Consider the following 13914-nt stretch of genomic DNA (forward strand, 5'->3'; position numbering starts at 1 on the left):
AAATATACATTTCAAATCATTATGATATTTGTTTAATTATAAAATAAATTATTTTTATTTATATAAATTTATTTAAAATAAAATAATACTAATCTATTAATATTTTAAAAATTAAAAAATTAAAAAATAAATTTATTTATAAAATAAATTTAAATAATTATCTATTTTAAATTATTATAATCCTCTTATGTCGAATGACAAGTGGTAATGGTTTTTGGTGCGGATAAAAAGGTAACGTTTGACACAAAATGACGTCTATTCTAAATATTTTCATGGAACATTTTCTTCGATTAGAAATTAAGTGGAAAGCAAAATCGATATAGCAGCTTTGTTTCAAGATTGTACAAGTCAGTGCCGAAAGACAGATATCAAAGCAACACACTGAAAGTCCAACTTGTCAGGGCAGTCAGATGCCCTATGCCCAGGACGCCCACAATTGAAACAGGAACCTCCAAAGCCTCTGTAAACAAATTGAGATGTCGATGTCAAATCTTATACAAGAGTTCGCATTCCTAATAAGGGCCTCTCTCTTCACCAAGACCAGGATGAGCAGGACTTCTATGACTCTCCGAGTGAGGTTTAGGCTGAAACTTCCTCCAACCACGACGACGATGAACTTGACATATCCAAGTTGGGTTTGCCTCCGCGCCTCGTCGATTCCCTACTTAAACGGGGCATCACTCACCTTTTCCCAATTCAGGTCAAATTTTCTTTCTTTTTCTTTTTGATGACTTCATATGTATTTTTTTAATTATTATTTTCATTCTTGTGCTCTTCTAACTACAGCCCCTCTATTTCACTTTTTCTGTCCTGGATTAGACAATGACAATTCGCATGCTATGCAACTTGCTTGTCTTATGCTACTTAACTATCTTTTGAAATGCACCTGCTATGCTTCTACTTACTCCCTTTCTACTATTACTATTTACACCATCCCCTAATCTTTATGTTGCTGTTGGCATTGTTCTGTATATTACCATGATTCTGCCTTTCTTTCTATTCAAGTACTTAAGTTGGGTTTGACACTTCTCTTAAATGCCATTTTAACATTATATACATTATATCTTCGCTTTCATTAATTTAGAGGGCTGTCTGGGTACCGGCACTGCAAGGTTGAGACATCATTGCTCGTGCAAAGACTGGAACTGGCAAGACATTAGCCTTTGGGATCCCTATAATTAAACGGCTTACTGAAGATGCTACCCAACATACGAGTCCTCGGCGGTAACACACATTATAATGCAAACCTAGTTTTCCTCCATTTTCAACTTCTTGTTATTCTTAATGTTTTTTCCTTTCTGTTTCATTTTTTCTAGGATGTTTGGTCAGCTTCCCAGAGTTTTGGTCCTCACTCCTACTCGTGAGTTAGCCAAGCAAGTGGAGAAAGAAATTAAAGAGTCTGTATCTTATTTGAACACTGTTTGTGTTTATGGAGGGGTTTCTTATAATACACAGCGTAATGCTCTTTCCCTTGGGGTTGATGTAGTGGTTGGGACTCCTGGTCGAATTATTGACCTCATAGAAAGTAATGACCTCAAATTGGGGGAAGTTGAATATCTGGTCCTTGATGAAGCAGATCAGATGCTTGCAGTTGGATTTGAGGAGGATGTAGAAGAAATTTTAGAAAATCTTCCATCAAAGAGGCATAGCATGGTTTTCTCTGCAACCATGCCTTCTTGGGTTAAAAAGTTGGCAAGAAAATACTTGGATAATCCTCTGAATATTGACTTGGTAAATTCTTTTCTATGTACTATTTGAAATGCTTATTCATACTGATTTTTGAAATGTTACGTCTGTTTCTTTATTCATTGATGATGGAGACATTTATGACTAAACTCAAAAGGTTATAAGTCTTGAGTCTTAAAATTGGAGGTAGTTATTTCTACTTTTTTAATGGATGAGCTGTTATTTTAAGGCATCAGTGAAACAACAAAATTCTCTGTTTATGATTTTCAATGGTGAAAACTAGTCTGTGTTCCCATTCTCACCCGCTTTCATGGGTTGGGAGGACTGATACATTGTTGAGTAAGTTGATTTAATTTTTTATAGTCAACATGCTTAGAGTGTGCTTATCAACCTCATAAATTTGATCTCTCAACCACTCCATCTGCAAGAGAAAACAGTGCCATCCTGAAAAAATACTGCAGTATATATCTGCTTAGATCTAAATCCAGCATACTACTACCTTCCTACATTTCTGCAATGCAAATATTAGTTTAGCTGAGACATTGTCAAAAGTATGTTTAGCGTAATTTGAATTGAATAAGGTAATTTGGTGAAGAAGTTCAAAGGTAATAAGTTTTCTCTTGAAGAATAAGTGGAATTGTCTTTTGTTTATTATCATTAAAGAAACTGGGAGAAAAACATTATACATATCATTGCGCATGCGTAAGTAAGATGAGATACATTGATCTTGGAGCAGCACATTTCCATTATCAGTATTATGCAGAAAGTTCTTTCATTGCAGGAGGAAACCTCGATTTTAGTTTTTGTTCCTTCTCCTTTCACAGGTTGGAGATCAAGATGAAAAGCTTGCTGAAGGGATCAAACTTTATGCAATCTCAACCACTGTAACTTCAAGGCAAACCATTCTTAGTGATCTCATAACAGTAAATAATTTATCTTCTCATACTTTGTCTCGTTGGTTTCAGTATTGCTCCATATTTTTGCTATAAACTGAAGCCATCAATGAAGTTTGTCTATTGACTGTAATGGGTTTTTTTCTTCATATATGTATCTTTTTAGTGGAGAGTAACATAAGAATCCGTTTTTTCATAGAATTTCACTGTATAAGACATAAAGCTATTGCATCATTCTTATTGGAATTAATTTTGTTTGTGTTGAATTTCTGCAGTATGTCTTCTCTAGAGACAATTATTCCAATGTAAATGTTTTGATATTATTCCTATGTAAGCAACATCTACTGAGTTGGCTCACTTTTGTGGCTTCAGCTGTTGATGTGTTGTTTGTCCTTTAAAGATTTTTCAGGATGGAATGTCGTTCGAATGCTGGATTGTTATTCTTAGTTCAAGCTTTTGGTCCTCAAAGCCCCTTTATTTAGGTCCTTTGTAGTTTTATATTTCCATTATGCTGCAAGTATTTGGGTTGGCCTACTGAGTTTATTTGATGCAAGCCTTTCTAAAAACACCAATCATAAAAGTAAAAGTGCATTCCTGACCTTAAAAGTTTTATTTAAGATTTTTATTTGTGTGGACACCCCCAAATTTCCATTATCCGCAGTTCTTATTGGTTCATGTTTTTATCATATGTAATAGTTGGTTCATATCCTTTTAATTGTAAACTTTCCATAAAGGAAATTATTTTATCATTTGGCCGTCCTAACACGAATGCGATGTTGTTATGCTATCCTATTTTAACATATCCGAATGCTCTAAGCTCTACAGGGTTATTCTTATGCTTCTCCAAGAAGCTAACGAGCTGGGGAGAAAAAAGTACTTGAGTGCTATAAATCCTCCACTCGAGATTGCTTTTCTATAGCTGGTGGGTGGCACTTCTTCTCCAAAAGCAAGCGAGCAAGGTGGGTGGGAATAGATTGTAAGTCTACTAATTCTTTTCCATGAGAAGGCAGCTAAAGTAAGCTATTCGGAAAGCCGGGTGACCTATTCGACTGTCTTGCATCAGTTTATAGTTCATAGATAGGGCTCCTGAGCTTCAATTTATGGAAGGCGTTAAGCACCGTGTTCAGAACCAAGCGATCGGATAGGAAGGGCGATTCATCCACTTGTTCAGGGCTTCGACTTGTATTGCGAAAGGCTTTCCCGATATATGGGAATTTTTTACGTAGTTAGGGTCAAACAAAAGAAGAAAGAACTATGCCACGTAGACGGGGCAAAATCTCCCTACGATTACGTTCCTAGAGAACCGAGGTGGTATGGAGAATAGATTATCAGGTATCGATCGCATCTTTCTTCTGGTAATGCAAATGGAAATTCTTGTTATGTACGTAGTCGCTTTGGCGAAACTAATGGATGGATCATCTCGCTTTTCTTTTAATTTAAGTATAAGTAGAATGCCCTTGGCAGAGTATACCGATAGCTCTCAAGGAGCACCCCTCATCCAAGGTTTACCGACAGTTGGCCAAAAAACCTTACTAAGTGTAGAGCAGTCGTGACACACAATAGATTGCTGAAACATTCTCATTCTTGACTTTCTCGTTTTGAGCCCGCCTTGCCGGATTATTCAACCAGATCTCTAGATAGAAGATATCATTCGATATTCCCGGTCTCATCTCATTTTTGACCGGAAAAGTTCCCGTCTACCTTGATTCTTAGAGACTGGTTGAGACCTTCTTTCCAGCCCAGCTGTGGCTTCTTTCCCCACCAACATGTGCTATCGCTTTTAATTAATTTAATGAAAAAGCGGAGGATTTTTCTCCATCAAACGGATGCTACTGAGGAATTGGGAGGACTTCTACCTATACCTACGGACGTGGGGGATTTTGCTCTAGGCACGTTGAGACCTGGTTATTGAGTCAGCCGAAATGCGATCCTCAACCGGATCAGGGACTTTAGTCTACCCATAAGGGGCAATGGCAGCAGTAGAATCGAAAAACGCATTGCGCCACACGTGCAATGTCACGGGCTAAGCTCTCTCTTGATGAAGCGATAGACCGTGTGACACTTGAATGGACGCTTCCACCCAAGTCAGTCATAGATAGCTCGATATCTGAACAAGTAACAACAAGCCACAAGTTAATCTCAAGCATACACAAGTAGGCACATTCATATCGAGAGAAAGAAAAACACATCGAGGCAATACTCGGGACTTCTGAATAAAAGAAATGTTTTATTAATATCGAGAATAATACATCAGGACTCCCCACCATCGTCGGAGTCAGAGGGGCAGCCCTTGACGGGTGGCCTAGAACATATCTTAACCAGTGAGGCAGCCCAACAATATGCCGATTGCTCACCCCTTTTAAAGAGCAAATAAAATTTTAGAGCTATGCTATCACTAACCATTATAATGTTTGAAATGGGGACATTTTTTCTAGCACAAAAGATTACCCTCCCCTCTTGGCACCTCTACCCGATCATGGCTCTATACGTAGTTGGCTCATGATAACCTAAACCCAATCATGGTCCTATACAAGGTTGGCTCATGACACTCAGCTTAGCAACCACACAACTTACACAGCACAGGTAGCATTCAAGAGCGAAAGAGCAACTCGAGTATAAGTATAAGGAGAGGAGTCGCTGAAGAACAAAGTGTAGTACAAGGCGGAAGGAAGACACAAGAATACCCAATGCTTTACGACTCCATGTTGGACAACCTTATGAACTCAACTTTTGAAAGAAAGAACTAAGTGTTGGGCTAAAAGCCTCCAATCCAATCACACCAGCGGAAGTAAAATCAAACAATAAATCAAACACACAAGAGATAACAATTTAACGTGATTCAGTCCAATTAACCTACGTCCACGGATGAGAAACAAGATCCATTAGTTGTAGAGAATTACAAACATACATCAAATCATCAACCTCGTTCAATAATCAATACTCATAAAACACTCTCAATCTCCTCTAGTTCTATAGAGTATTCTCAACCTAAACAAATACAAACCCAAACCCTTGTGCACCCTTTTAACATAACCAAACATATACATATATGCTCCCATACATCATACCTATATGGACCCTTTTAGTCTCCTCTAGTCCACTGACAAACAAACATACATACCCATAAGACGTAAAGCCCAAATACTCCTATGAGGTGTCTATCCCATAAAACTCTACAACTCTCTTACATCTTTTTCTCATACCTAACCCTGTAGAGACTTCATATATTTATAACCATACAAACTTGCCCATTAAGAATTTTTTTCCTCTTAGAATTTTTCTCATATAAGTCAAACTTGCCTATTATGAATCTCTTTTCTTTTAGAATTCTTCTCTTACAAGTCAAACTTACCTATTAAGAATCTTCTTTCTCTTAGAATTCTTCTTTTACAAGTTTTCTTATCTATCAAGCAATATCTGACAAATCTCAAACAAATCTCTAATAAATTTCAAACAAATCTCTTATGGGATTTGAGTCAATATTCCTAACAATCTTCACCTTGACTCAAATTTCATCAAATCATCTGTCTTCATGCTAAACATGCTTGGCTCCACTTGTAATGAAAGTCTTATAATCGTCTTCTCTTGTGTGTCTTCACGTTTTATACAAACTGATCTTCAATTCTTAAAACTTGAACTCGAACTCTTCTCTTGAATCGAGCTTCTTTAAGCTTACTTCTTCCCATGTCTTAAACCAAGCTCTTTCCATATCTTGAACTGTCAACTCTTCTCATGTCTTGAACCATCAGCTCTTCTCACATCTCGAACCTTTGACTCTTCTCACGTTTTGAACCTTCAGCTTTTTTCACATCTTGAATCTTCAACTCTTCTCATGTTTCGAATCTTCAGCTTTGATACCACTTATTAGAGAACACCACAGCTCTGATAACATTTGTTAGGCTAAAAGCCTCCAATCCAATCACACCAATGAAAGTAAAATCAAACAATAAATCAAACACACAAGAGATAATAATTTAACATAGTTCGATCCAATCAACCTACATCCATGGATGAGAAACAAGATCCAGTAGTTGTAGAGAATTACAAACATACATCAAATCATCAACCTCACTCAATAATCAATACTCATAAGATACTCTCAATCTCCTCTAGTCCTATAGAGTATTCTCAACCTAAACAAACACAAACCCAAACCCTTGTACACCCTTTCAACATAACCAAACACATACCCATATGCTTTCATACATCATACCTATGTGGACCCTTTCAGTCTCCTCTAGTCTACTCACAAATAAATATATACACCCATAAGACGTAGAGCTCCAATACTCCTATAGGTTGTCTATCCCATAAAATCCTATAACTCTCTTATATCTTTTTCTCATACCTAACCCTATAGAGACTTTACCTATTTATAACCACACAAACTTGCCCATTAAGAATCACTTTCCTCTTAGAATTCTTCTCCTATAAGTCAAACTTGCCTATTAAGAATCCATTTTCTTTTAGAATTCTTCTCTTGCAAGTCAAACTTACTTATTAAGAATCCTCTTTCTCTTAAAATTCTTCTTTTGCAAGTCTTCTTATCTATCAAGCAATATCTGACAAATCTCAAACAAATCTCTAACAAATCCCAAACAAATCTCTTATGGGATTTAAGTCAATATTCTCAACACTAAGAACCTTGGGACAACCCTTGTAGCCAGTTCACAGAAGTGAAACGAAGTGATTTTCTTTTTAAAGAAGCACGAACGGCTGTCGTGTTCAGACTAGCATCATCTCTTACTTCGCCCATGAATGTTACCCAATAATAGAGTTTGTACCCTAGACTAAGTAAAGGTAAAAGAGAATACCCCTTCCTTAGACAAGTTCCTCAATTATAAAGACCTTTCTGGTTTTATGTTTTAATACTGTACTCAGTTAATGTTTGAGTAATATACGTGATAGCTTACTCGTGTTAACATTTTTTGCATGAATTTTTGTAATATCTTAATCTTTAACATCCATAAGATTTGCCAAATTAATTTGTAAACTTGTTTTAAGCTTTACTTTTGATATAAAAATTGTATTACTATAAAGGCTTAAATGAAATAATTTTAAATTTTAAGTAATAGTATTAAAATTTAAACAATTATTTTAAAAATTGGTTGTAAAAAAGTTTTAATAAAAATGTGTCAATTCCTATTCACAGGATTTTATAATCAGTTTTAAAAGTAAAAAAAATTACTTTTTGTTTTTACTACTCACATTTCACTTAAAAAAACTGATAATACTATAAAAGAATTAAATTATAAAAACTTAATTTCAAATAAATAAACATGATTTGACCTTTATATAAAACAATTATATTAGAATTAGTACTACATTTTAATCATTTACCTTTACTTATAATTTAAAAAAAAAACAAATAAAAGAAAAGCGCAACAAAATCAATAATTAAAAGTAAACCTATTCAATCTTTTTTTAAATAAATAAATAAAATTAACAAATAATACCTAAATAATTAAATCAATATTTTTTACCTTCAATTGTCAAAATACTTTATAAAAGTTATTGTTGTGCTAGATCGATTTTCTTTATTTAGTCCAACATGCATGAATTGTTAAAGAATTTTTATAAAATCCATGCACACACTCTGGAACAAACAAAATATTCAAAGTTTTCACAAAAATTTCAAAATAAAAAATAGTATTGATTTTAACCTTTTTAACATGTGGGCACTAATTATAGGAATATAATAAAAAATTTATGCATCTCACATATAAAAAAGTTATAAAAATATAATAAAAAATTTTATGTATCTCATAGGTTCAAAAACCATTTCTTTGTGAGCATAAAGGTTGAAAAAACAGAAAAATAAAATTAAGATTGAGAGTATAATTAAAGAATAAATTATCTTATAATGTATATGATATTTGGTCTTTTGAAATCTCTAAAAATAAAAATTATATTTTAAAAGCCCCAATTTCTATGAATTTTTAAAAGTTTTCTATAAAATCTATGCATACACTCTGGAACAAAGAAAATATTCAAAGTTTTCATAAAAATTTCAAAAACAAAAATAGTATTTATTTTAACTTTTTAACATGTGAAAGCACAAATTATAAAAAATATAATAAACAAATTATGCATCTTATATATCAAAAAGTTATAAAAATATAATAAGAAATTTTGTGCATCTCATAGGTTAAAAAATCACTTCTTCACGAGTATAAAAAGGTTGAAAAAAAAAAGAGAAATAGAATTAACATTGAGGGTGTCGTTAACAAATAACTTATCTTCTAATGTATGTGATATTTGATCTTTTAAATTTAAAAATAATCAAATAATAAAGGATTATTATGAAATCTCTAAAAGTAAAAATTATATTTTAAAATTTTAAATTTAAAATGACATATATTTAAATTATTAAGAAATCCATTTTATAATATCACTACATTTGAAATTTTTAGATTTAAAAAGATATATATTTATATTATCAGATAAAATATATTAAAAGATAATATATCACTATATTTGAAATCTTTATATTAAAAAATATATATATTTAGATTATTTGAAAATGCATTTTAAAAAATAATATATTTGATTAGATTTTGTTGCTAACAATTTAAAAACAATTGAATTGGTCTTCCATTTAAATTTGAAAGTTTTGGATAATAAATAATTTTTAAATATATCATTTTTTTTATAAATAGCTTAAAATTAGGAAATATTTTACATGTCATACAATTTAATAATTTCATCATATGTATAGTAATTTTAACGTAAGAAATCAACACAAATGAAAGTAAATAACTTTAAATTTTGTTTTAGGTTTTAGAATACATAAAAAAGAAGAAGTATAAATCTAATCGCTTACTAATAATTTATGATAAATGATTTAATTAGAAATTGATAATATAATAATTATAGAGTAACATATAGATCTTATCATTGTTATTGCACAGAGAAATTTTAAAGATTTTTTTACATGTTTACAAGAGAAATCATTTATTTAAGTATTCATATTAGTAAACTTTATCAAGTATCTATATATGTTATAATATAATATTATATATGAATATATGATTAGATAAAAAGTAAACAAAAAACATGATATATATTTGATATTAAGTGAGTTATACATAAAAAATTTAAAATTTAAAAAAATTATTGAATTTAAAAAAAAAAAAGAAAAAAGAGAAGTAAAAGAAAGATAAAAAAAAAAAAGTTTACTATAAGTGAATCCCACAAATAAAAAAAATAAAATCTTTTAAAAATATTTATTTTTATAATTTTTAGAGAAATTAATTAAATATTAAAAAGAAAAAATATAAAAAATCAAAACAAAAAAAGAAATCAATAATAAAATGGGATCCATATTAATTTATTTTAAAATATAAGATAATCTATTAAATATATATAAAAAATAAAAAGAAAGTAAAATTAAAATAATAAAAGAAAAAGAAATGAAAACAAAAAAGAGTATGGTTGTACAACGTGACACATCTTATATAAATATATAAAAACTAAAGCTTTTGGCAAAAATGAAAAAAAATCTTATGTGAACGACTTAAAATATTGATATATGAACGATCTTAAAAATTGCAACATGACATCCAATAAATACATTTTATTCTATTTAATACATTGTTAATTTAAAAATAATTCAAAAAATTAAATTGATTATATTTATGTTTTTATTATTAACCTTAAATCACCCTCAATTCAATTCAATTCATATTAAAATTATTAAAATTTTAAAAATTTCTTAATTTAACAAATTAAATCAATCAATATATAATTAATAAATTAATAAATACTACAATTACAATTATAAAATAGTTGATTCTCTAATCAATTATTTAATACATTTATATTTAAGTAATCGATGTATTTCATATGTAAATATATAAAGCAAATATATCAAATTAATTTTTCATAATTAAATTAATGAAATAAAATATTTTATTAATTTATATTTGATTGATAGATTTATATTTCATTAAATATGATTTCATTTGGTAAAATATTAATGCATGTTTGATTTCATTTGATAAAATATTAATGCACTTCGATTTCATTTGATTTCATTTGTAACGTTTTATAATTTTAAAATTTAGATGTTAACGCATGTTGATTTAATTAAAATTTAATTTGTTTTATTGCCATTATTAAATACAATAAATTTAAAAGATATCCAAATTTTAATACCAGAATAAAATATTTCAATATCAATCAACTTGTCATTGTTAAACCATTATTTACTCACAATTTTTATTATTTCAATATTGACTTTTATAATTTAAAATTATCTTATTAATTAACCTACAACACACATTTTGTATAAGTAGCTCTAGGTTAAGCATAATGCATCTTTAACCACTTTTTACTAATTTTATATCTTTTGATCACTACTTAACACTACTTCAATTTTTTCTCTAATTTTTACTTTGCATTATTTTTTGGTCTGTACTACTCAAAGGTTATTCTCTTTTTAAACTTATATTTTATATTTCTTTAACTATGATATTAGCTTTATTTTTTAAAATATTTTTTGTTAATGATTGGGTATATACAGGAAAAGTCTTTCACCAATAGAGTTACTATCATGAAAATTGATATCATATTTGGTTGGTATTATATGTCATGTGGGTCTAAGAAGAAACTATCTAAAATTGATGAGAAATTTCAATGTTATTCATGCAATGTTGATGTCCTTAATCCAACTCCAAGGTAATTAATATTTATATTTTTATATTTGATACATACAAAAATTATTATTCCATAATAATAATAATAATAATAATAAGTATTTTAAATTATTATATCATATTTATAATTATAGATTTTGCCTTTTTTATAGGTACAAGTTGAATATTGAGGCATATGATAATTTTGAAAGGGCGATATTCGTACAGTTTAATACAAAAGCTAATGATTTTAATTAATAGAGATATTGATAATCTTTATGAAATATCTATTAAAGTATTAAGTTAAAAATTATTTTAATATGATTTAATATTCAAATTAGTTGAATAATATATTTATACTTATGATTTAGAAAAATAAAGATTATAAAATCCAAGAGATATTTGAAGATCTCAAAGGTAAATTTTATATGTTCGAGACAAAGGCAACTAAGTATAATCTTGAGACAAGTAGTGCCAAACTTACAGTGAATAAGGTGTATGATTTTGATCATAAGCTTGAATGTAAAAAATTATTAGAAGATGTATGTATAAACTTATTATAATGATTATGTTTGTTTGAAAGTTATATAATCTAGATTATAACTCAACTGTTATCAAATTACAAATTGTTGTTTTATCTATCTCTTTACTCCTATTTATAAAATCTTATTATATAGTCTAGATTAGACTATATATTTTAATATATTAAAATATATAAATTTAAATAAAAATGACTATATAAGTTTTGAGTTGTTCATAAATTTCATAGCTTATATTATCTGTCATAACATATAGATCTGTAAATCTATAGCTAAACCTGATAATAGGAGTCATCACCAATCTTTTTTAAGGTGTGATCGGTCACCTAATGAATCTATCCTTTTAAGGAGCTCCTAAGCTTGACTAAGGGTCCCTAAAGAATATGTTTTAACCTTCTGAATAGAACTGAGTTTGAGAGTTCGATTACATGCAGGAAAGATTATAGCACCCTCATAACATCCATTCTATGATGGTACCATTTAATTTTAAATTATCTTAACAATTATCTTGGTTCTAATAGCTTTTATTTTAATGTTAAATATTGGAAATAACCTTTAAGATTTCTCCACTAATCTGGAAGAATGCTTAAAAATACTTCATCACCATAAAAATATTCAAGAATCTTATTTATTTTTTTGAAGATGTTCTGTCACCGGAAAAAGGTTTAATCATTTTTATTTATTGAAAATATTTTTAATTCATCCACTATTTTGGCCAAAATTAGAAATATCTTCTCACCTAAAAATTTCGTAGGAAATCAATTATTTGTGATTACTAAAAATTTCATCATTGGGATTTATTTTATTTCATGGGTTTTATTTCTAAACTCTCTACCATTTGGACCAATTAATTTTTTTTTATTTCTAAATTTTTCATCATTTGGGTCAATTTAGAAACATTTTTTTTTTGGTTTTTTGGGAAAAAATAATATTTCAATTATTTTTTTTATTTTTTAGTTGAAAATAAATATTAATTATTATTACTGAAACTTTATCTAAATTATTTCACCATTTATGGCAAATTCAAAAAAAATTTCTCACCTAGGAATGTTATAAAAATTTACCATTTGAAATTTCTGAAAATTTCATAATTGGATAATTAATATTTATTCTCAAAAAATTTTATTTTATATTTTATATTTTTTTATTTTTCTAAAATTTAATCAAACACAATACATAAAAAAAAATAAATAAATAGATAAATAAAAACAATACCAAAAACAGAAAATGGCTTGGCTCAACTAGCGAATTCGGCTCGACTATAGGTAGGATAGACGGCTAAAACGGCTCAAGAAGTGGCTCGGCTCGGCTGGAACCCAGGGTTGGGACATAGGTCAAAAAGTGGGTAGGTGCTCAGGTTGGGTCAACCTAAAGGAAAACAAGTAGATCCTTAAGCCCATTTAATCTTCAAAACGACATTGTTTTGATTGGCTATAAAAGCTAAAATCCAGTCTTTTTGGCTCAGACTTCCTCTGTTCCTTCTCTCTCTTCATTCTTTTTTTTCCCTCTCTCTATAGAATCCCAAAAACACCAGTTGAATATTCACTAGATTCTAAAAAATCTTGTCAGAATCTAGGTTTATTCATCGAAATTTGATCAAAAGTTCATTGGTTATTAAAAATCTCTCGTTGAAAACTAAAAACTTGTCAGAATATGGAAATGTCACCGAAAAGTCACCAGAAACTTCAAACTCACTGTAAAATTTCATCAAAATCTGAAAATTTTTCAAAAAATTTCTAAAAAAAAAAATTTTTTAATTCAAAATTTTCACTTTTTGGCTATCTTTTGGTGCTATTTTTTTCTTTGATTTTTGTGTCCCTTCCTGATATTTGTTTCTATGGGTATTCTGTGTTTTTCCCCTTAGATTTTCACTTGCCCTCTTGACATTGATTCTTTTGTGATATTTATAGGACTAACTTAGGAGAATTTCAAGTTAATCGTGATTCAATTTGTATTATAAAAAAGAAATTATAATTTATCTTCTAGAAGTTAAATCCACATCCAACCTTATCACTGCCATTCACTTCTTCCCATTGAATTTGACCTTTAAAATTGTTTCTTTCTTTTTTTTTTAATTAATCAGATAATCATAAAAAAAATTGAAGCTAAACCACAAAATATTTGGAATAAATAAACAAAATAAGTAAATAAGTAAATAGG

The 13914-nt window shown here is 29.4% G+C and overlaps 1 pseudogene across 1 annotated transcript; it reads left to right on the plus strand.

The window, feature by feature from the left end:
- Positions 1 to 207: 207 nt before the first annotated feature.
- LOC111293713 (DEAD-box ATP-dependent RNA helicase 3, chloroplastic-like) lies at positions 208 to 6845 on the plus strand (annotated as a pseudogene). Its single transcript, XR_016327201.1, has 8 exons — positions 208 to 231; positions 295 to 462; positions 584 to 700; positions 1085 to 1224; positions 1317 to 1731; positions 2511 to 2669; positions 2855 to 2884; positions 5977 to 6845. The product of XR_016327201.1 is annotated as a DEAD-box ATP-dependent RNA helicase 3, chloroplastic-like (transcript).
- The last annotated feature ends 7069 nt before the right edge of the window (positions 6846 to 13914 follow it).

Source organism: Durio zibethinus, chromosome 14, assembly GCF_047325235.1.
Source record: "Durio zibethinus cultivar Kanyao isolate XHJ-2024 chromosome 14, ASM4732523v1, whole genome shotgun sequence".
NCBI lineage: Eukaryota > Viridiplantae > Streptophyta > Magnoliopsida > Malvales > Malvaceae > Durio > Durio zibethinus.